This window comes from Pectinophora gossypiella, chromosome 6, assembly GCF_024362695.1.
Source record: "Pectinophora gossypiella chromosome 6, ilPecGoss1.1, whole genome shotgun sequence".
In the NCBI taxonomy this organism is placed as follows: Eukaryota; Metazoa; Arthropoda; class Insecta; order Lepidoptera; family Gelechiidae; genus Pectinophora; species Pectinophora gossypiella.
Genome location: NC_065409.1, coordinates 14,069,010 through 14,093,465, shown reverse-complemented (window position 1 = coordinate 14,093,465; position 24,456 = coordinate 14,069,010). Strand labels below are relative to the sequence as shown.

At 38.8% G+C, this 24,456-nt stretch overlaps 2 protein-coding genes and 1 non-coding gene across 5 annotated transcripts in view; 2 read left to right on the top strand and 1 right to left on the bottom strand.

The window, feature by feature from the left end:
* LOC126367787 (putative fatty acyl-CoA reductase CG5065) overlaps window positions 1-24,456 on the top strand; it is a 576,419-nt gene that overhangs the window by 419,460 nt on the left and 132,503 nt on the right. The window lies entirely within an intron of this gene.
* Window positions 1-24,456, bottom strand: part of LOC126367777 (ecdysone receptor) — a 431,491-nt gene that overhangs the window by 375,547 nt on the left and 31,488 nt on the right. The window lies entirely within an intron of this gene.
* Window positions 17,569-17,641, top strand: Trnar-ccu (transfer RNA arginine (anticodon CCU)). Its single transcript has one exon. It is a non-coding gene; the product is annotated as a tRNA-Arg (tRNA).

Genomic DNA, 24,456 nt, shown 5'->3' with positions numbered 1-24,456 from the left:
ATAAATGAGTCCATTACATCTTAGGACTCAAATTATTCACCAAAAACGTCCCCTAAATACATTACAGTAGGTATAATTTCGACTGATTGTAAAGGTTTGGCGGTCTATAAGTATATTGATCGCAGTTTTATTAACTGACTTCATAGACGGCCAATTCCTCCCGGGGGGATGGTGTTAAACATTGATATGGTAATTATATCAATGGTGCCAAATAATAAATGAAATTTCAGAGTAAAAAAGTAATCGTCAGACAGTTAGCCAAGTTGCGAACAATAATGACAATCGACAATCGACTTAGGTGGGCCGAAGTAAGGACAATTTGTTCAGGTGGGGTTTCTCGGATGGCTCGGACTTAAAGTGCAAATGCGGTACTGTTCCCCAAACGATGGAACATCTTACATCGTACCCTGCGTGCCCGAACCTGCACGCAGGAAGATCTGATGAGCGCTGCAGATAGCGCCATACTTGTTGCCAAGTTTTGGGCCGATACTATTTAGTTTGCCATCGACACGATAAGAAGAAGATCGACAATGATTTCTTTTTTTTTTGACGTGACTTCTCTCTTGCTTTCCGCCCTGCAGTACTCTGTCTAACGCGAGTAGGATAGCGCCCAGAGTCGTCTATTTCAAAGACGTACTAGGACTCCTGTCCTGCGCCTCTAAATAGTACTGACAGTTTACTGCTGCCCTCTGTCATATTACAGGTTACAGTCCCTGTGACTTGCCCCTTCCATCCTGCATTGCCGTTCCGACGGCTCCCATCTGCACCTCAGCAACCGTTGAGGTTGAGTGTTATGACTAAGAATACAAAAAGATGCATAAGTATTCTGCTTGAACAAAACACTTTGAGGTAGGTATTTATAAAATTACCTTGTCTACGAAAAAAATAAAACAATTTGTATTTAAACAGTTTTAAACGTAAACGCGACTTAAATTTATTTTCACATAATTTTCCGCCAGCATCCGTCACTCCTACGCGTGTCTGTGTTTACTCTCTGTAAATTACTTAATTTGAAATCCTTTAATTTCGTAAAGGAAAACGTCAACATTAACAAGATACCTTTATTTTGTACTTACTTACTAATTCACGTGACTTTACGTGACTTTTAACCATATTTAAATTATTTACCACGACCTCAAACGAAACGTGATAATTAAGAGTGACAAGGAGAAAAATGTATTCTCTCACCCTTACTCTTTAGTGGTTTAAAACTAAAGCATACAATAAGGAATAATACTACGTATAGAACGACAACTCTCCGCTCCCCACCAGTGTCTGAGCTAGATTTATCTCACCCCCTTCGGTCTTACTTTAGTCTTCAATCGTATGGCGTCAGACGTCACACACACAGATGCGCGTGTACGATAACGTCAATGTGTGGTGTCTGTGTAAAACAAGGGTGTTTGTATTATGGCAGACCCAACTAGTTGGCCACCTAGTTTCGCCCACATGCAACAGATGGCGCCACATTCAATAATGCAGTCTTCAAGCAGTCGTGAAACGCGATATCGAAGTTTACACAGCAATATACAACTTCCAATATAACACCGCTGGATCGTCGATCCCTAGTCACACTACCAACTTGTGGCTAGCGGGGTACTATGCTCTGTTCGGTACCCCGAAAACATCCTTTGGCGGCAGCACATCCTTACCCCCAAAATATGAAGTGTCCGGGGTGTGACTAAAGTAGGACCCAGAGGGGTGAGGTTTGGCGCTTGATACGAATTGGTTGGGGGTGGGGGTTTACCGTTCTATAACTTCAGTACAGATGTTTCCAGTAAACCTAATGCCAATTAATTCTAAGATTTTGTAGGAAATTATTCCCTTTAAATATTCCGTATTACAATTCAAGTCACGTCGTTCCCGAGATTAGTTATAGCGTGTTGTATGAATATTCAAGACGTTTGTAGGTATTATTGGAGTCTTAGATCTAGATCCGGTAGCTGTGAATGTACCTTTACCTTAGCGCGAAATTGACTTCTCATTACATTTTGCATCTAGGTACCTAAATTACATACGAAATTCCATAATCTCCGCTTACGACTGTGGAAAATGGATGTGGGTTTATGTATGTATACATGTAGATACATTATACATAATCACGCCTATATGATTCAAATATTCTCTAATGCCAATCACAAACATACCTACTTATAATATTAATAACATGAAATTACACTTCATCGCCACACAGTGGGCTTTACTGCTTAATCAAATGAGATACTTTCTAAGAAAAGTCAAAACGAACATGGTTTTTGAATTTGTACGGAAATACTGTCCGTGTGACGTCATCAATAAAAACCATCAACCATCGTGCTACTTGACAACCTAGTCAAATGAGATACTTTTTACGAAACGTCAAAACGAAAGTTTTCTTTAGAGTTTGTATGGAAATACTGTACTGTGACGTCATCAATAGAAGCGGTCCAACGTCGTACTCATAACATAACATAAACTGCCTATATACGTCCCACTGCTGGGCACAGGCCTCCCCTCAATCAACCGGAGGGGGAGGGGGGTATGGAGCATACTCCACCACGCTGCTCCACTGCGGGTTGGTGGAGGTGTTTTTACGGCTAATAGCCGGGACCAACGGCTTAACGTGCCCTCCGAAGCACGGAATCATCTTACTTTTTCGGACAATCAGGTGATTCAAGCCTGAAAAGTCCTTACCAAACAAAGGACAGTCTCACAAAGTGATTTCGACAATGTCCCCATCGGGAATTGAACCCGGACCTCCAGATCGTGAGCCTAACGCTCTAACCACTAGACCACGGAGGCTGTCAACTCATTGTTACTTAATTCGTAAATAAAATTCGAAATCAATTCGAATAGTAAAATAAGATTGATTATTGATAATTTTAGACAAGCTTCTATTTCTACATTAGCATTTTATAATTTTTCTTTGACCCGGTCAAATTCCCAATTGAAATTCGATAATAAGTCAGAAAGAAAAAATGGGATTGATTTTTAACTGACTACCTTAGACTGGCTTGTATTTTTAGATTAGCATTTTATGATTTAGCTGTTTTTGACCCAATGAAACAGTCGATTAATCATTATTTATCTAAGCAAATATCTAAGTACCACTACTTACAGTTTATTTCTAATGCTATACAGGGTGTTAGTGACATCGTAACGAATACTGAGGGGGATGATTCAGGCTATGATTCTGAGTTAATATCAAGTGGAATTTTCCGTCGCAAAATTTACGTTTATTTGTGTTTTTTGAAATTATTTTTAATTCTATATATTTGCTATGGAAAATTCCACTTGATAACTACTCAGAATAATGGTCTGAATCATCCCTCAAAGTTTTCGTTACAATGTCACTAACACCCTGTCAATTCAATTGTGTACTTTTTACAAAATAAACAATTTTTATTATTATTATTGGCTGTAACATGTTCTAACAAATTGTGTCCATACAAGATGTGACTTTATATATTCATATTCATTTATTTCGTAATAGTTATATTACAATGACATATACAATATATAATAATACAATAATGTTATTTAAGTACCAAGTGGTAAATTATAAAGTTAAAAATATAGGTCTGTTTTACAAGAATAGCACCTATACACAATAAAACAAACACCTTGAAAGGACGCTTTTGTAAACAGATACAAACTTGAAGCCCAGAACATAAAGAACCAGGTTGTCGGGTTGTTTAGACAAGTACCAGAGACGTAGTAAGCAAGTCAAGAGTCAGATAATGTGCCCACATTTTCTTACCTTACGATACCAATAATACTATTTAAGTAATACATTCATAAACAGGCCCCGCTAGTCAGCACAGGTTTCCCCTCAGAACAAAAAATAAAGGTTCCCACAACCTCACAATCTGGATATAGAGCCTACAACAGGGCTAGTCATAGAATAAAGAATAATACATACTGCTAATAATACATATCTTTTAAGGGGCAATGTATAAGTTTTTACAATAAGATTCCAATTGACATTCAGAATTTGCCTTACAACTGTTTTAAAACAGTAGTTAAACAGAAACTTTGCAAAAAAGGTTATTATACGGTTAGTGATTATTTAGAAGATATGATTGCATGGGATTAACTGTCTGAGAACTGATATTAGGCAGCTAAATTACTCAATTGTATAATAACATTTTATGTTTTTTTAAAGAACGTCTAGGGCCCTGTGCCGAGGCTTTTCTTGCAGCTTCTTTTCCCCGGCTATACATACAGGTTGTGAGAAGCTGCAGTAGTTTTAGGCGGATGAGACGTTTGTTATGTAAAAATTGACGATTCAAAGTGTAACTATCTTACCTTTTGAATAAAGATATTTTTGAATTTGAACAACAGACACAAAAGAAAGAATTAAGAACAAAAGATACAGAAAGGCAAAGCTCATGTAGCAATTTTGTAAGCTGCTAAATAGTATGGAACTGTTTCTCTCGTAACGCATGAAGGCAGCAAACGATACGAATTAAATTTTTGTATGGAATGTCCGAGCTGTTCCTAAGCCCCCAGGGGCCTCAGGGCGCTGCCTTAGTCCGTCGCTGGCTGGCTCCACGACTGCCTAGTACCAGACTAACGACTAGGTGGACTAGGTGAGCCTTATCGCGCCGATATCTACAATCTGAGGACATTTGCATGACCGCCTTGCATCCACTTAGGGCTCAAATTTCAACAGATTAAAGAAACCTAGAATTTTAGACCTAAGTTGAAGATATAAAAGGGATTTTGTTATAACAGGTTCTTGTGTTATCTGTAAGGTAACAAAGTAAGGTGCAGTTTGAATATCAATTTTGTTTTTAACAACGCCTTCTCGTTTATTGTGAACGACGCCGAAGGGTAAGGGTCCATTTTGTTTTTTAGATTTCTCAGTATCGTTATAACAACTTTAAGCAAGCTTGTTGTAGATTTGCCGCAAATGGCATTAACTACTTGGCCGGATAAATGATGAGCGCTGAGGGCTCTCATCCAGTACAAAATGTACTTAAGACCAAATTTTTTTTTAAAGTAAGTTTTTTTTTAAGGCCTTTTCGGCGCGATCCTCGGGTCAGGGCGTCGTCTGAGAAGATTATATTTGAAACAATTAATCGACCCTAGTGTTCGATAGCGATAAGGGACCGTTCAAGTATTACGTAAGCACCAAGGGGGGGTGGGGGGGTCTCTGTTTTGCTTATTTTGGATGACATGGGGGGTGGGGGGGTCTAGATGATGATTACGTTAAATATTTTATTAGAATGTCATATCATATAGACAAATCCAAGTTATACCAAAAACTGTTCGAAAGTTTTAAAAAATCTCATACTGGGACAAAAGTGCAAAATGTACAAAAGTTAGTTAACGAAGTTTGGCGAAATTATAAATTACAAGCAAAGACAGATAAGGAACTAGATATTATTGTATCTAAGAGAATCGAAGAAGAATTGCAAGCGGCGACTAAAAATAAATCCAATCTGCTTCATTTTTTTTCCAAGGTGAGTAAATATAAACAAAGTTTCTCTTTACGTTCTGTAACAATTAAAACGATTTATGAGTAAAAAATATGATGGCCTATCTCAAAGTAAAAAGGTAAATGATTGATATTTTATTTCTTAAGATCGACTCCGGCAATTGGTCACAAAATACACGGTGTTTTCAATATCTGTATGTGAAGGGTTTCTGTGGGGAAAAGCTTTAATATTTAAACGCTGGTTTTATTAAATACGATGAATTTATGTAGCTTAATAAGAGAATATCCAGCAGAACTCTTAGAAATTTTTCATTTTTAGGCAACGTCTTCTACCAGTAAACCTGCAGAAAAAACACAAATTATACAGCCATTTTCTAACATTGAAAAACAGAAAGAAGATAAAATTAAAACCGGCAATGAATCACAAGAGCAATGCGAAAATAATGATAATGCAGATAAACAAAGAGCAAAACCTTCTCAAGAAGCTTTGAAAAATAAAATTACTCTACTCGAAAAAAATCTGAACGCTTTGTATTCTGCCAGAGATACTATGCCAAATTGCGCTGAAGTTGATAAACAGATCATTAAGTTGCGCGAGGAACTAAAAACAGCAAAAAATACTTTAAACAGGAAGATTCAAAACGTAGTTGCCCAGAAGAAACACAGGGATGGTATGAAAAGAAAGTTAGAAGATATTTGTCAGGAAAATCCTGAAATAAAAAGAAGACTATCTCTGAGGGATTCAGTAGGACATCCTAAACTTGAAAGCGATCAACCATTACTATTGAAAACAATTGCGGATATAGCTTTATTTGGGAGTGCATGTGATGACAGGAGACGAACGGAATCTATTCGCAGCGTAAAAACTCTTGACGAACTCACACAAGAACTGCGTAAACTAGGATTTGACATTAGTCGCAGTGCGACATATCTTCGTTTGATTCCCAGAAAATCGAATTCTACAGAGGGACAAGGACATGTATCGACAGTCCCTGTTAGGCTCATTCGGGCTCAAACTGATCACCACAAGAGCCACTTAGATAGCAAGTTCGCTGAAACATCAATCCATTATTTAGAGAACATAGCATCCATACTTGGACCAGATCAAGTATTTTTCTTATCTCAAGATGACAAAGCTCGAGTCCCTATTGGCGTAACTGCGGCAAATAAGCAAGCACCTCTTTTAATGCATATGGAATATAGAATCAAATTACCTGACCACGATTGGGTAATCGCTGAGCGTCATAAATTAATACCATCTGTTTATGCTGGTATCAAAGTTACTTCCAATATGCTAGGACAACCGCAAGCCGTCGGATATTCTGGGCCAACATTCATCGCTATTCGAAGTGGAAAGCATAGTTCATCTACTGCTAATACTCATGCTCAGGATTTCGAGACGCTTCTCGAACTTGAAGAGTTTCGACCATTAGCAAAAACTGACCATGGACTAGTAAAACCAGTAGTAATTATGACGGTTGATGGAGGGCCAGATGAGAATCCGCGTTATCAAAAAGTCATAGGGTTTGCTATACAACATTTTAAACGACATGATCTCGATGCATTGTTTATAGCTACCAATGCTCCTGGAAGGAGTGCGTATAACAGAGTGGAGCGAAGAATGGCTCCTCTGAGTCGGGAACTGGCTGGTTTAATACTGCCTCATGACCATTTTGGGTCTCATTTGGATGAACGTGGCGTTACAATTGATGAACAATTAGAAAGATATAATTTCGAATTTGCAGGAAATGTATTAGCTGAAGTATGGAGTTCAATTGAAATTGATGGCTATAATGTTACTGCAAAATATGTTGAGGCTGATGAACAAGATGTTCCTGAATTTCCAGACATTAAATGGTACTCAGAACATGTGCGTGAAAGCCAATACTTGCTTCAAATTGTAAAATGTAAAAATACAGAATGTCGTCCAAGAAGTGGCCTATTGAGATTACTAGACAACAGGTTTCTTCCACCACCTGCAAAAGTAAAACAAACAGTTGATGACTTGGTTTTGGATGAAGGAGGACAATTTCTTGATCTTCCAGTCAATTTAGCTCTACGCTTGAGTACTACCCTCAAAGATTTTTTGCAAATGCCCTACGATTATTTCTGTCCGACGGTAAAATTGAGGCTCTCAAGCCGAACATGCAAAACGTGTGGTCTTTATCATGCTTCCGTCAAATCATTAAACCGTCACATCGAGAAGATCCATAAAAAAGTAAACACGCCCACAGAGGGAAAAGTTAGACCTGTAAGAGTCGCTGCTCGTCGTGCTAATGAACTGATGTGCATTATTCAAAATTTAGAGCACCAAGATGTTGAATGGCTCGATGAGAGTGACGTAGACATTCCAAAATCGGATGAAAATGAGCAGACTCACAACACTGAGCAGCAATCCAATGTCATCGATAACTTAGAATCATGGATTCAGGTTTCATGGACTGAAGACTGTTAATGTGTTCCGAAAATATTCTTTATGTTAGTTATGTTCTTTATTATTCTACATTTTTTGTCATTTACTCTATGTGTATCAGTTAAACCTAATATTTCCATGAATTTTCCTATTTTAAAAATAACAATATAAAAAAACATTTATTACTAAAAATGTTTACGTAAGCATAGGGGGAGGGAGTAAGTGCTTTGCTTATTTTTGATGACAAGGGGGGCGGGGGGGGTAAAAAATGGTAAGAAATCTGCTTACGTAATACTTGAACGGCCCCTAAGCACTGAATGAGGGAAATCGTCGACCACGCCGGCGGGGTCAGTATCGGGGTTCTGAAATGTTTGTTGTTACGAGTAGGATGGCCTCCTTTATGGCTAGAGTAATCGGGTCGTCAGGATCGTATATTACGTACTTCGGGTGCTGATACTCTTCAGTACTGTCCCTAAGCGGGAAGTATTCGGAAGTCAAGAAGTGGAATCAGGGCCATTCTCTTTTAAATAAGCCAGTTATAGGTCCCGGCAAACTTCTTGAGTATCGACCTTGACTGCGCACAACCGAATTTTAGATCTCTTTGGTGGTGCGGTACGGGGCGCGGGGGCGGGTGAATACCGCATTGACCGGCTATTGGTAGATCAGTCGATACTTCCCCCGCGCACTCTGTCTTCGTCCCTTTGACTCCCGAATACACTTGCGTGCAGTGAAACTGTCACGTTTTTGTTATTGCTCTTTTATTAGATTTTTTTGTTATTGCTTATTTTTTTAATTTTAAGAATTAGTTACTAGCACGAGGTCTATGTCTACAGATCCAAAGCCTAGCACTAGCTCTGGTATTGCTGGTTTCAATCTCATGGAAGGAATATCATACTTACCTGACGATTAGTTTTTTATTAAGTATAATAATATAATATAAGTTTTAATAAACTATAATAATATATATAAGTTTAGTTTTATTCACATAATAATCAAAATAATCAAAAGTTCATTTTTTTTTGCACGGAAGTGTACGTGCGCGAACTTTCCCCCACTACGACACTCGATGCTCAAGAAGTTTGCCGGGAGTTATACAATACTTTAATTTATATATTTTCAAATAAACGTTCGAACCATTTACTCTTTGTCATTACATTTCAGTTAAAACAACTACTTCTTATTAAAAAAACAAATTGAAACCCGCAAAAACAAAACGTAAAAAACCAAACTGTTTTCTACGAAAAATCTTTTGCTAGCTATTTCATCGGCGGTCGAGACGGCGACCTTGGGACTGCACTTGTGTCTGCCTCCCCCTTCCCCCCTTTTCTTCCCTAGTTTTTGAGCCCCCCTCCCACTTTAGCCCCCTTTCTCCGGGGGCCCTCGCCTCCTACAGACGCCTAGGTCCACTGACCTATGTAGCTGGACTGGCTGGCTGTTTTCACATTTGTGTTGGTTTGGTTTGGGACTTACGGCGACTGCAATTGTTTTAATGTTCTTTTTTTGCGTTATTTTGTCATGCCAAGTTTTGTCTCTACCAATGGCTGTTCAGTAATGACTCTGACACCAGGGTAACATGGGTGACGTCAATCATAAACCTAATAACACGAAAATAAGTCGTTCCCCACGAAGGGGCAAACGTCGTTGATTTAAATGATAGTTCGTTTACTGAGAATTTACCTACAGACCACCTAGTTCATCTATAATATATGTATAATAATTAAGTTCATCTATACTATTATACAATAGTTAGTTAGAAGTCTAAGTATGTCTATGTCTGCCTGACTCACGTCTCACCAGAGTTTATTTACTTGTTACCTCGTACTAGTGTTGGGTTCTTACCCGGAAAATTCCCGCGTTTTGGGAATTTTCCCAATTCTGAGGGAAAAAACCCGAAAAATTCCCATTTCAAGGGAAAATATTTTTTATCGCATATATTTGTATTAAAAGTAAGGATTTCCAACAAGGACCATTTAAATATAATGTATGCCTACTTATGCCCAATTTATTTTCTGTCGTAGTGTCGTATGAACTCTTAAAAAACTTAAAGATCATCGAATTTCGGCCCAAAAGTCAAAGTGCCGGCAAAAAAATAATTTTGCTATATTCCGTTAGATCTTATCCGTATGAGCATTTATTACTATGGCGCCAAAGCTGTAGGGTCAATATCTTCGGTTTTATTCGATTTTAAAAAAACTGTATTTTTCATACATTTTTGGTGAAAATGTAAAGTGCCGGCCAAGTAACAATAATGATATTATCCTTAGAACTTATCCGTCTGAGCATTTATTACTATGGCACCAAAGCTGTAGGGTCAATATTTTCGCTTTTATTCGAATTAAAAAAAAACTGAATTTTCATACATTTTTGGTGAAAATGTGAAGTGCCGGCCATGAAACAATATTTTTATATCCCGTTAGAACTTATCTATTTGACCATTTATTATTGGGACACCAAACGTCTATGACCATTATTTTGACTTTTGTTGGACTTTACGTTATAGTTTCTGTGTTAAAAGTGCCGGTCAGCAAAAAACACATGTCAAAGCTATCGAGAAGATACCTGTAAACATTATAAACTATGACAAAAACGTGTATAGTATTGTATTAATATAGAAGTTCACCTAACAACACACAAAACAAAAACACAAAGTATTTATCTGACTAATAACTAGTCATTGGGAAAGCTCTGCTTGTTGTCATTGTTAAAATGTATAAAAAAAAGTTTTTTAAAAAGACCAATTAAAGCCAAAGTCGACATTTGGTAGTATAGTAAAAATACGTTTCAAGTCGTTTACCAAAAGATTTGACTTATTTTGTTTCACTGGCTGACATTTTCCCATTTGAACCAAAACGGAAAGAGAGACGAATAAAAAGTCAAGATAACGGTCGAAAATGTTTTGCGCCAGATTATTAAATGTTCTAAAGGTCCTTTGTAATCCGCCGTACCGCATTTTTTACCCAAAGCACTTTATTTTCATACAAAATAAATAAGAAATCAAGATTTTTAAAATACACTAAAAGCCAAACTAATGGTCATACAAGTTTGGCGCTATAGAAAAAAATGTTAACAGGCATCTACTCGATACTCTCAACATGATATTTTTGCTGGTCGGCATTTTTCACATTTGAACTAAAACGTAAATTCCAATAAAAGTCAAAATAATGGTGTTATTAAAAAATATTGAGAAGCAACTATTAGACAGATTCAACGTATTTTTTTCGATGGCCGGCATTTTAACATATTAACCAAAACTGAAAGTCCAATAAAAGTCCAAATAATGGTCATAGAAGTTTGGCGCCATACTAATAAATGTTCTAACGGTCCTTTATAATACGCCTGTATACCTCTTTTTCCCAACGGACATAATATTATTTTTTACAAAATGTATGGAAAATCGAGATTTTGAAAATCCAATTAAAGCCAAACTAATGGTCATACACGTCTGGTGTCATAGTAAAAAGTGTTCAGAACAATCTACTCGAAAGGTTTGACACATTTTTTTTCTCTGACCGGCACTTTCAAATTTGGGCCGGCCAAAGTATGGAAAGCCGATGATCTCCTTTGTAATATATTTTGAATGGAATGTTCGATTTTAATAATTCCATGCAAAGATATCTACATATTATAGGATATATAGGATGCTTTTGGAACGAGAGAATGTCATCATCGAGGAGCAACATGGTTTTGTGCAAGAAATTGGGAGGCACGAATACCTACAGATATTATTTACTTGGACTATGAAAAAGCTTTTGATCGAGTTCCTGTCACACGATTGATTGCTAAATTAGAGCCCTTTGGAATCAGAGGCAATATCGTGAAGTGGATTGACGACTTCCTGTCAAATCGCACATTCTCTGTGCGCATCGGAGAATCATACTCTGTTCCCAGAAAAGTCCTCAGCGGTGTGCCGCAGGGATCGGTGTTAGGACCTATTTTATTCAGTATCTACCTTACGGATCTTAAACATGGTATCATGTCTGATATATCACTCTTTGCAGATGACACGAAAATAACGGGGAATCCACTTATTAGCCATAATATAATCCAAGATGATCTTGATAGATTAATTGCTTGGACCCGAGATTGGCTAATCACATTAAACGTACACAAATGCACTGCGTTGCATGTTGGCAGTAACCACCCCACGTTGAGTTACACCATTGACTCAAAACCTCTCGAATGTGGTAAAAAACAGAAGGACCTTGGCATAACGATAACACATAATCTAAAGTGGGACGAACACATTATTGGAATCACTAAGAAGGATAACTCCCTCTTATACATAATTAGAAAAGCTTTTTATCATATAGATACGGAATTGTTTCTTAGGCTTTACAAAACTTACTTACGTCAGACCGCTGTTAGAACATGGGTTTCAAATATGGAGACTTTACTATTGGAAGGACATTGCACTACTAGAGAGAGTCCAAAGAAGAACAACAAAGATAGTGACAGTACTGGCTGGCCGGAATGGACCTTAGCGGGGGCCGCAGGACTCTCACCTCTGGCTTGCCTTCATTGGCCAGCCAGAGTGGGGCGTTAGAGCTATACGCTCGCAGGGTGGAAGTGAAAGATGCATAAGTCGCGAGTTGGTAAGGCGGGTAAACCGCCTCGCAGAAAGCGGTGTACACCTCTTGACACCCTGAGATGCTCACAACCATGTTGCTGCCTTGCCGTCCAGTCGCGTCGGCTAGATACGAGTAGGTGGCCCAACCAGTGAGTGACGAGTCACCGCCTGCCCAATGTATCTCTGTTATTAACATTGGTCGAGCAGGCGCCATAGTCCCCCATAGCCCCAGTATCCCGGTTCACTAACCCCCAAACCAATAGCCCAGTTCCTTTTGTTCCCATAATCTGCAATAGTCTTACACGAACCAGGGATTGTCTTTGGGTGCACTCCCATAGTGCATACAGGGATAATTGCCGGTTGGTGTCACAACACATTTAGAGTAAATTGTCTTAAGGGGCCTCTACGTGTTGGCTTCGGCCCCACTCACGCCTTCCAAAAGTCCGGGACTCCATGACAGACCCGACCCGAGACATGGAAACGACATACAAATAATAATAAGATTAAAAATAATTAAATAAAAAATATTTTCCCATAATTCGGGAATTTTTCGGGTGTTTATTTTATTTTCCCATATTTTCCCGATATTTTTTCTTTCCCACCCAATTTTTTCTTTCCCTGCCCATCACTACCTCGTACCGATACCATCTTGGCATAAATTTAGAATCAATCTTGTATTATTATGTTTAAACTTAAGCTAGGGAACGCAGAGCTTTTGAGCCGTGATGCTTGGTCATTTGCCTTTTTCTTTTGTTTCTAGTCAGCAAGTTATTTTCTCTTTTACTATTTAAGGCATCTGTGAATGCAATATGTTTCTTTTTAAACATTAAGTACACTTAATTAGTGTAAGATAGATAGATAAAATACTTTATTGAGCACAATGGACTAAAATACAAAGATAAGGACAACATTATACAGAAAAGTACAACAGGCGGCCTTATTGTTAGTAATAATAGTATACCATTCTTCTATCTTGTGGGTTGTGAGTACCAACCTCATCAACCCTGGTGTCAGGGTTACTATTGAGCCAAAGGCCCCTGACAGGGCTCATGTACTGACTACTTACTTACATCAGTAAGTAGTAACCGGGACCAACGGCTTAACGTGCCTTCCGAAGCACGGATCATCTTACTTTCGGACAATCTGGTCATATCCAAACTAGGGCCCAAAAAGACCTCCGGATCGTGAGTCCAACGCTCAACCACTGGACCACGGAAGTCATTAGTAAACCATTTATTTTAGGCTACGAAGACGAACTTATACAATAAATAACTTAATTTAACTGTGTACTTGGTCCTTGGGGGAGGCCAATGCCCAGCAGTGGGCGTCGTACGGCTGATAATGATGATGATGATGAACTTAATGTAAATGGAAAATTGTCATGATTTATGTATTAATGCAACTTGCAGCGAAGAGCTGCGCTCTTGTCGGTGGAGTAATCGCCTTCAATACTCCATAGATAGCACACAGCTACAGCGCAGCGTTTGCAGCGACTACTGACACAAAATCCGAAGATGGATATGAATAGGAGCCGTGGTTGCCCAGTTGGAAGAATGCGTGACTCTCATTGTAAGGTTGCAGGTTCTAATCCCAGCACGGGGCTAAACAAATGATTTTCCAGTGTCACGTGTCAGCGGCAAAGGAAAACATCATGAGGAAACCCGAGAAACTTACCAGAAACCATTTCGGAGGTATGTGACCTAACCTGTAAGGGGCTAGTTTCCCCTTCGCGAGTTGAAAGGTCAAATGGGCACTTGGTTATGTAAAAAAACTGGACCTGTCAAATCTTCGCCAGGTAAGCGGACCCTGTAACAACGGAATAATGCTAGGGAGATGAGAATGGATCTCAGTTCTACGAGGTGAAATAAGTTGCTTACCAAAATTTTCCTTGGAACATTATTTAAACCAACTTTGCAGACTTAAAATGAGGATTAATATAATAAAGTTTTGTTTGAATATTTATATTAATTAGACAGCCTGACGTTTGCCATTGTACAGTGAAGACAGTAACAAGAAATTCCTTTTGAAAAGTGCTTGAAATTAAAATATCTAAGGTACCAACTAATGTTTCTTATATTTAGTTCTAGTTGTTTGATTAACTTAAGACGGAGAGACAGAGAAGAAGAGATAATGGATACAAAAAGATATACCTAGAGAGTAATTTGCAAATTCGGTCATATCTTCTTTGTGTAGTAGTCCAAGTTTAAAGAAAATTACCAAATGAAAACCAGACATTGATCAAATTAAAGTCGTCAACAATTTTTAAACATTAATGATGTATTACAAATTTAAAAGAGGATGAAATATTTGGACTAAATTGACCAAATAAAATATTGACCAAATTGGAGATGTCCTTAGAAAAGGTTTAGTGCGATCTACTCTGAACCGGCGTGCGTGTGCGAAGCGATTGATGAATGTGGAGGAAGCAAGAGAAGTGTGTCAGGATCGAAGCAAATGGAATTCCATAGTCTCTGCTTACCCCGGTGGAAAATAAGCGTGAGTGTATGTAAGTTTATGTATTTATAGACCCAAGAAGCACCTGTAAAAGATAGCAAATGTGACATATATTCATCTATATATTTTTATGCTGAATGTACAGAACCTTGTACACGCGTAACCAATTCGTACTTAACCCCGTTTCGCATGCAAGGGTATGCACCGTACATCGCAGCAAATGACCGTTGATTGATATTTATGAGTTTGGAAACGATGCTATCGTATGACAAGCGTGTGCGCATTATGCCTCAATCAGCACGAATCTGCAGTGGCTGGGAATGTCTCATTTGGCATATTTCCATCTGGTAATTTCTGGATATGCGGCAAAAACATATATCTTTCTTTTCAAATCAAATCACATTAGGTATTCATTCATTTGATTGGAATTTATCTTTTATTTCAGTTCTGGGGGTTAAATTGGCCACATGGAAGCAATTCATCTCAGAGAGCAATATTGTTTTTTGACATTTGCGTGCAGGATCGAAACAAATAGAATTCCATAGTCTCCCCGCAACCCCGGTGGGAAATAGGCGTGAATTTATGTATGTAATAATATATATAATGGTGCTAATTCCTGTAAATACCATCTAATTTTATTTTAAGTTATATCTGTCACTTTCTTATCCGCCGAAAAGGAAAGGGACGGGTAATCGACAAGCATAAAATTTATGGAATACACGTCAATTTTAAGCACAAATCTAAACCAACCGTCTAAAAATTTTACATCAGTCAATAACCCGACACAGTTAAGTAGACAGCACGTCAAACGGATTGCATACCAGGGACGTACCTTTTGATTCGCCCGGGTTATTCATTCATTTACTCATTCTTCCTAAAATTAAGAGCTGTGAATCATCCGTCCCTTTCCTTTTCGACAGATATGAAAATGACGGATATAACTTAAAATAAAATTAGGCGGTGTCTGCAGGAATCGGGGCCAATGTTGTTTATCCTAATATAAATTCTTCTATTCAGTCATAAGTAGAATCAGAAATTAGAGATAATATATTATGTGCTTTTTAAAAAGAGAGTAAGTTCTAATTATTTGTCACTGTCTGCATAATACGGTCCCCATAGTGAGTTTGTCATTCGTTTATCATCGCGCGACCTGCGCGGGCGCAACCGACCAATTGCAGCAAGCAGTTAATTGCTATTTCTATTTGCAGATGATGAATAATTGTATCGATGTGAATAATTGGATATTTACTTCGCGTACTTTATAGTATTAGGTGCTGTTTTTTTTATTAACGTCAATTATTAACACCAACGTAGACCTTATACTTATAATACAATAATAACTCTTTATTGCATAGAAAAGCCTATATTTGTCCCACTGCTTGGTACAGGCCTCCTCAATCAACCGAAGGGGTCTTCTTATTAGTCATGAATGTTAATTTTTTTGTTAGGTAGTTGTTTTTTTAACAAAACACGAGTTTCATAATATTTTGAATTTGAATTTGGAACATTTAAAACCTTAAAATACTCGTACCCAATTTCTACCCTAATACTTGTAGGTACGGTCACGAGCATTAATATGTATACACTTTGGTACCATGTCACATTAACTTTTTTGACAAATTGAACTGTAAGTCTCACTAAATGTCAAATATGTTAGTGCGACAGAGTCCTAAAGTGGGTACATTATATTGCTCATGTCATGACTGTACTTACTTATTTAATATTTTTCTGATAATCCTTGCGTAAACTGCGGCAAAGCAAAAACGAAGTATGTTTAATGAGAAGTTATTATAACCCCGATACCGACTCCGCCGGACCCGGTTACTGACCCCGCCGATTTCCCTCATTCCTCCATAGTCATCAATCGTTTCATACCGCGCGGTTCAGAGTAGATCGAACCGCGCCCGAACACCAAAATTAAACACACACACATTTACATTTAAAACACACACATTTCTTTTACATTTTATTAAAATAATGATACTGGGTAAGTAGCTACATCGTTATAACTAGAACTACATCATGTCTGGAACGAGACAAGTGAACACCTTGGAGGGTGCTCCAGTCAAGTGGTGGGGCTTCAATGCCGCCCCCGACTGCGAAGGCTCAAAGGGAATGCAGGTCAATCAATATTAAAAAACATATAAGGGAGTGTTTGGCCCGTTTAAAAACTTGACTTTTTTAGATATTTTTAATGGTCTTTCTTACGGTCTCTGTGGTCTAGTAGTTGAGCTTGAGCGTTGGCCTCACGATCCAAAGGGCTCTTCTTCGAACCCCAGTGAGGACATAATTACCACAAAAAACCCTTTGTTGAGCCCGATTGTCCGAAAATAAGATAATCCGTGCTTCGGTCGGCACGTTAAGCAGTTGGTCCTGGATACAACTTACTGGTGTAAGTATGTAGCCGTTACATGAGTCATGTCAGGGGTTCTTGGCTCAATATTAACCCTGACACCAGGGTTTATGAAGTTGGTAATCCACCTCATAACCAGGAGCATAGGAATGCTCGGCGCTCGAAGGACGTTATGTATGATCCTGAAAAAACTACCGAACGACGAATCTACAATAGTAGTTACTTCAAAAAATCAAGGTCTTGGTAAGTTCTACAAGAAAAAAATCTGCATTTTATTTGTAATAGAACGTTTCCGATAATGAAAGAGCGGCGGCGAGCATTTACGTAACGGGTACGCCAAATTCCCACCCCTAAGCACAGCCCCTGTGGCCTAATGGATAAGGCATCGGCCTCCTAAGCCGGGGACTGTGGGTTCGAGTCCCACCAGGGGTACTGAAGTGTCTTTTTGTATTTTTTTATTACATTTTTACTCGGGCGAATGAAATATAGATCTGTTTTGCTTTTTAAATATAGATTAGGTAGTTAGGTAGGTAATTTAGTATTTTCATCTCACTTTGATGTATGAATGCATGGGATTAACTGTCTGAGAATTGATATTAGGCAGCTAAATTACTCAATTGTATACCAATATTTTTAAAGAACGTCTAGGGCCCTGTGCCGAGGTTTTTCTTGCAGCTTCTTTTCCCCGGCTATACAGGTTGTGAGAAGCTGCAGTAGTTTTAGGCGGATGAGACGTTCGTTACGTAAAATTGACGATTCAAAGTGTAACTATGTTACCTACTGAATAAAGATATTTTTGAATTTGAATTTGTTTTTTTTTCCTTTTTTTATATAAGTAAGTTACTTCTAACTAATAATTTATTATTAGACAAGTACTTGGGGGTTAAAAAGGCCAAATCGACGCAATATTGCAATTTGGCATTTGCGAATATAAAAAGTAAGTGCGCAATGCGAACAAATGTCAAAAAGCAATATTTCTTTTTATATTAATAAATTGCTTTGATGTGGCGTTTGTAACCCGCGTATGCAAAATACCTGTAAATATTAACGCTCTTCCCTTTCCAGGTTAGGAATAGATGGCTGAATGTTATGGCCAACCCAGAAGTTGCGTCTAACTGTCTGTAAGCCAATAATGATGTTTTTGTTCAGGTTATATTATGACATTTTGCGAGTTCGAAAATGTTATGTATTATATAATCGCAAAAGGTCATACTGAGCCTGTGTGTGTCGAGTGAAATAAACAGGGTGTTAGTGACATCGTAACGAATTCTGAAGGGGGGGGGATTTAGACCATGACTCTGAGTTAATATCAAGTGGAAATTTTAGTGTTATTTTTAATTATTTTCATTTTCATACATTTGCGACGGAAAATTCTACATGATATCAACTCTGGATCATATATAAGGTCTGAATCATCCCTTAAGGTTTTCGTTACGATGTCACTACTCTGTATCTCGCGATATAATTGTAGGTACTGAACCCGAGGACACCTTACTGTAACATAGGTCGCTGGTCGATACTCAGGAACTTCTGCTGTTGCTATCCGACTTTTTGACTTTAACTTTTTCTTCTATCCTATGGGTTGTGAGGTGAATTACCAACCTTATCAACCAAAGGCCCCTGTCTCAAGTAACGACTACGTACTTACATCAGTAACTAGTAACCGGGACCAACGGCTTAACATGCCTTCCTTCATCTGACTTCTGGACAATCAGGGGATCAGCCTGTAATGCCAAACTAGGGATCACAAAGTTATTTTTGTGATATTTCCCCACCGGGATTTGAACCCGGGACCTCCGGATCGTGAGCCCAACATTCAACCACTGGACCACAAAGGCCGCCGACAGTGATGATTGGCATGCCAGAAAAATACAACAGAATATATAAAAAATACATATATAAAAAAAGAATACCCCGTCGCCAACACCTTGATGCATTTTTATCGCTGTCAATTGTCATAATCGTTTGCAAATTGTCTACGGCCCCAGATAATATATCTCTGAAGGCACAGTCTTTAAAAATATAAATCCCTTATATAACACACACTTCAACGCAAAGTTTAACGACTGTTGCAGGTATATAGTGCGTCAGTGCGTTCCCAATGTATCCTACACTATATTTGTGTGCGTTAGTCTGCGACCTTGCCTAGGACGTCTGAAAATCTGCCTGAATCGCAACCCAAGTGGGGTGAGCAGGGGGGCGGGAGATAGAACAATGCAGTGAGACTAAAATAAATATTGAACTGGATATCTCTGTATAAACGAACTTCGATGTGGTAGTTACGATCGCTTGTTTGAAGTCCTTTGTTGGTTTGGGTGTATTCAGATTTTGAATGTGGAATTAATGACGGATTTTCCAGGCTATGTTTCTCAAACACTACATAGATGGCGCTGTAAGGATTTTCCTTTGTTTAACGTTCTAATTTCATATTTAAAAGACATATACATTTTTTCTCTTTGTTTTTGGGCATAAATGATGATCATTTTTATTACATCCAAGCATCATCATCATAATCATCAGCCCATTAACGTCCACACTGCTGGGGCACGGGCCTTCCCTATGGATGGATAGGGAGATTGGGCCTTAAACCATCACGCGGGCCCAGTGCGGATTGATGGTTATTAACGACTGCTAATGCAACCGGGACCAACGGCTTAACGTGCCTTCCGAAGCACGGAGGAGCTCGAGATGAAAACTTTTTTTTTGTGGTCACCCATCCTATGACCGGCCTTTGCGAAAGTTGCTTAACTTCAAAAATCGCAGACCGAGCACCATTTACCGCTGCGCCACCGAGCTCATCATCACATCCAAGCACAATTCACCTATTATTATTCTGATCAAAAGGTAATCAATATAGGTAACAACATAATTCTGTATATGTGATCCAAATATCAAGCAACAATTTATTTTCATGTATGCATCTGCTATTACATTATATCTTTGAATAATAATCTCGATAGCGCCATCTATTATTATTTTTGGGGAACGTAGCCTGGAAAGACCATCATTGAATGAGGTATAATGTCCACTGAAATTGTTAGGTTTGGGGTGTAAGGTTCCTAATGGCTGTGAGGGCTGGTTATCTGAGGCGAAGGCTGAGATTGAAACGTCCAGAAGTAGGCAAAAATCACTGTATTTAATTAAATTCGTACAAAAAAATGTTCACATTAGAGTAGTTGAATGGAGAGCTAGAACGGAAGGGAAGTGACCAAAGTGTTGTCACACTAAAAAATATAAATTTAATGTTGGGGTTGCCAACAGAAATACATCGATGAATAAAACTTTTGGCAAACAATTGCATCGATGAATGGGTTTCTGAAATACTGTTCCGGTATATTTTATTTTGAATAAAATGTGTGAGATAAATAGCCTATATACATCCCACTGCTGGGCACAGGCCTCCCCTCAATCAACCGGAGGGGGTATGGAGCATACTCCACCACGCTGCTCCAATGCGGGTTGGTGGAGGTGTTTTTACGGCTAATAGCAGGGACCAACGGCTTAACGTGCCCTTTGAAGCACGGAATCATCTTACTTTTTCGGACAATCAGGTGACTCAAGTCTGAAATGTCCTTACCAAACAAAGGACAGTCTCACAAAGTGATTTCGACAATGTCGACATCGGGAATCGAACCCGGACCTCCAGATCGTGAGCCTAACGCTGTAACCACTAGACCACGGAGGCTGAATAAAGTATACTTAAATGAATAAACCTTCAAACATAAACGTTTTCAAGCAGTTTCGGCTAAGTTTCTGTACTGGTACGAGTACTGTGGCACACAGCCGCCAAAAACTTTCCCCTTACATTAAGCTTAAGCTTAACGAACGCTTCACAAATAGTTGACTAAAGCAATTGGCGAAATCTTTACACACGCGCTAGGAACTTTCAGTTTTTGTTAAGCATCTTGAGTAACTTGAGATTACGTTTGCACTAATCTAAGAGTCACGCTCTTGTCGGTGTAGTATTCTCCATGCTACTTTTTAGGGAAAAATAAGGCAGTGGTTTCCCTCTTGCCTTCTGCCCCGCAGTACTCTGTCTGACGCGAGTGGGATGGCGCCTAAAGTAGTCTATTTCAAAGCCGCACTAGGACTCCTGTCCTCCGCTTCTGAATAGTACTGACAGTTACTGCAAATAATATACCTCTCCTTTTTGCTACGCAGCAGACGGGTAAAATCGTGAACAGATTGAACTATATGTTGTTGTGGAGATCCTTGGGGGAGGCCTATGCCCAGCAGTGGGCGTCGTAGGGCTGATGATGATATGTTGCGCTGTAGACAGAGGCTTCCCCTGCAAGGTTTAAAAGCGGTATTTCCCTCGTGTGGATTCTAAGATTACATAAAAGACCGACCTCATCAATCCTGGTGTCAGGGTTACTGCCGTCATTTAGAAAACAAAATCATCCCTTAAACTGACATCGAATAATGACTGATGATTTTGTGTCAGGTTCATGTGGCTTGCATGTACGAATGTGGAGGAAGCAAGAGAAGTGTGTCAGGATCGAAGCAAATGGTATGCGATAGTGTCTGCTTACCCTGCTGGGAAATAGGCGTGAGTTTCTGTATCTATGTAATGTATGTGACACTCCACAGAGGACGCATATTTAGTAGTCTTACTTAACAGCAATAATGTGTTAACATAACGTGATGAAAATTGACAGCATCTGTAACAATATTGAAATAGGATATTATCATCTCCCTAGTGTTATCCCGTTTTCACAGAGTCCGCTTACCTAAACTGAAGATTTGACAGGTCCAGTTTTTAGAGAAACAACTGTCTGTCTGACCTTCCAACCCTAAAAGGGGGAAAACCAGACTATTACAGGTACCTTCGATATACTTCATTATAAACAAAAACTTAATAATTCAACATTTTATCACATAACCCCAAGTATATAATACTGGTATATTCTAAAGCTAATTTACTTGCGACTGCGACCTCCACGGGCATTGAACGCGCCTATGACATTGAAGCGCCCGTAGGCCTTCGCCCCTGCGCCTGGGGGGGCGCCCACCCCTTCGCGTACTACGCTGTATATAGGGGGGAGGCGCAGTGTTAATAACGTTGAGTAAAAATCTTTTTTTAGGAGTGTTATTTATCAGCCGCTATTTTTATGCAGAGACGGACACAACGCGCTTGTGGTTGTTAACGGGTGGGCAGAGCGGCTGCCTAACAATACCTTATAATTGGTATAGTGATGGCACACCCCGAACACTCCAAACAAAGTTATCATTCTTACCGTTTAAGACTAAAGTATCTCAATATTTCTTGGATTTTTTACCAAGCTCCCCCCCTCCTTCCCCTGCTCCCAGCCCAAGATGGTGACTATTTCTTGGAATACCTACTGTATTCCATTAATGTTAGTAAATATAAGCTAGCACGTGAGTCTACGCATTTATCCACTGAATGAGCCTTCAAATTACGTACCTATAAGCTAAAGCTTGAATGAAAACTGAAATTCTGATACAAATTCCACTTTATAAACTTCATAAGACATTTTGTTTATTTCATTTCGATTTTATAAAATAAGTATGGATAAGACAAGTTTATTTGTAGGTCTGTCCTGGCGCTTGTACACTTACCGGCTGGGCAGAGCGACAAGTAAGATCAGAAGAAACTTGCAGACATTTTTTGATACGAAGTTCCGAAGTTGTATAACAAAATGAACCTTATAGTTAAAGGTAGGTACGTAGTCGTTTCATGAGCCATGTTAGGGGCCTTTGGCGGCTCAATAATAACCCTGGTTGTTGATGAGGTTGGTCGTTGATCTTACAAATATACCAATATTTTATGTTAATTTTTATTTTTTAAAGAACGTCTAGGGCCCTGTGCCGGGGTTTTTCTTGCAGCTTCTTTTCCCCGGCTATACAGGTGGTGAGAAGCTGCAGTAGTTTTAGGCGGGTGACGCGTTCGTTATGTAAAAATTGACGATTCAAAGTGTAACTATGTTACCTACTGAATTAAGATATATTTGAATTTGACTTACAATGTACGTGAGCGAAGAAAATGGTCAGCCCATCGTCCACAAACTTAAATTGACTTCACGTCCATCGTTTTCGAAAAGGATTGTTCAATGTGACAGTGCCTTTTTCACGCTATTTACCTACCTTTCATCCGTTACATACAACACATAAACAACAATATTATTTTACGAACAAACTTATCTCCTAGTCGATAGGCGGGTCGGTACCCACCCCTGGGTGGGTAGGCGTAGGGACCTTAGATATCTTATTTGTATGTAGTAGTTGCGTAGAGGTCACGGGGCGGGCCTGGTTATAAATAACACCTGAAAGATTGGCATTGTTCGGTAAAATGTGAACGGATCCATTAAGGCAATTCCCACGGCATATTAAACTCTTTGTTAAGCTCAGAAGTGATAATAAAGAGATCCTTTAAACATAAAAAACAATACTTTTTTTACTTGACTTATGGAAGGCCTAATAAACTATGAATTGCGGAGTATTCCTATTCCACCATGCTGCTCCACTGCGGGTTAGAGGAGAAACACCCTGAAAAAGATTCGTTTTCTTTCATGCTGTAAAATGTATTTAACGCCATCTGTAATGTTTATATGGAACTATTTAGTTACAGCGCCATCTACACAGATCACAATGAACTTTTTGACTTTATGGCAGCTTGTAAGACAGTTGGTGTGCTAGTAACTACGTGTTGCACTAGATGGCGCTAGTTGGACCATTATTTTTCGTTATATGGAAAAGGAACAAAACCTTTTTTTATGCAACAACTAGCTTTTGCCCGCGACTTCGTCCGCGTGGCGTGTTATAAAAGAGAGATCTTTGTGTGTGTGGGAGTGCATATCAAATTTCAAGCATCTAACTTATGCAGATTAGATTTTTTCATACAATTTTTTTCCCGCTAACTCCCATTTTTCAAAATACAGCCATAACTAAACTTTATATTTACTAAGGTATGCATGCATGCTAGATTGAAAACATCTATCTTACGCGGTTTCGATTTTTTCATACAAATGTTTCTTCCCGCTAACTCCCGTTTCGAACCGTGGGAATTTTGCAATATCCTGTTGCAACTAAGCTTTAAGTTAACTAAGGTATCTGCATGCCAAATTTCAAGCGTCTAACTTAAGCGGTTTAGATTTTTCATACAAAAGGATTTTCCCGCTAATTCCCGTTGCCGTGGGAATTCCGGGAATTCCTTTCTTAGTGCACCTCTACGGTACCTAAGCTACGTCCCTTCCAAATTTCAAGTGCCTACGTTTAGCCGTTTAGGC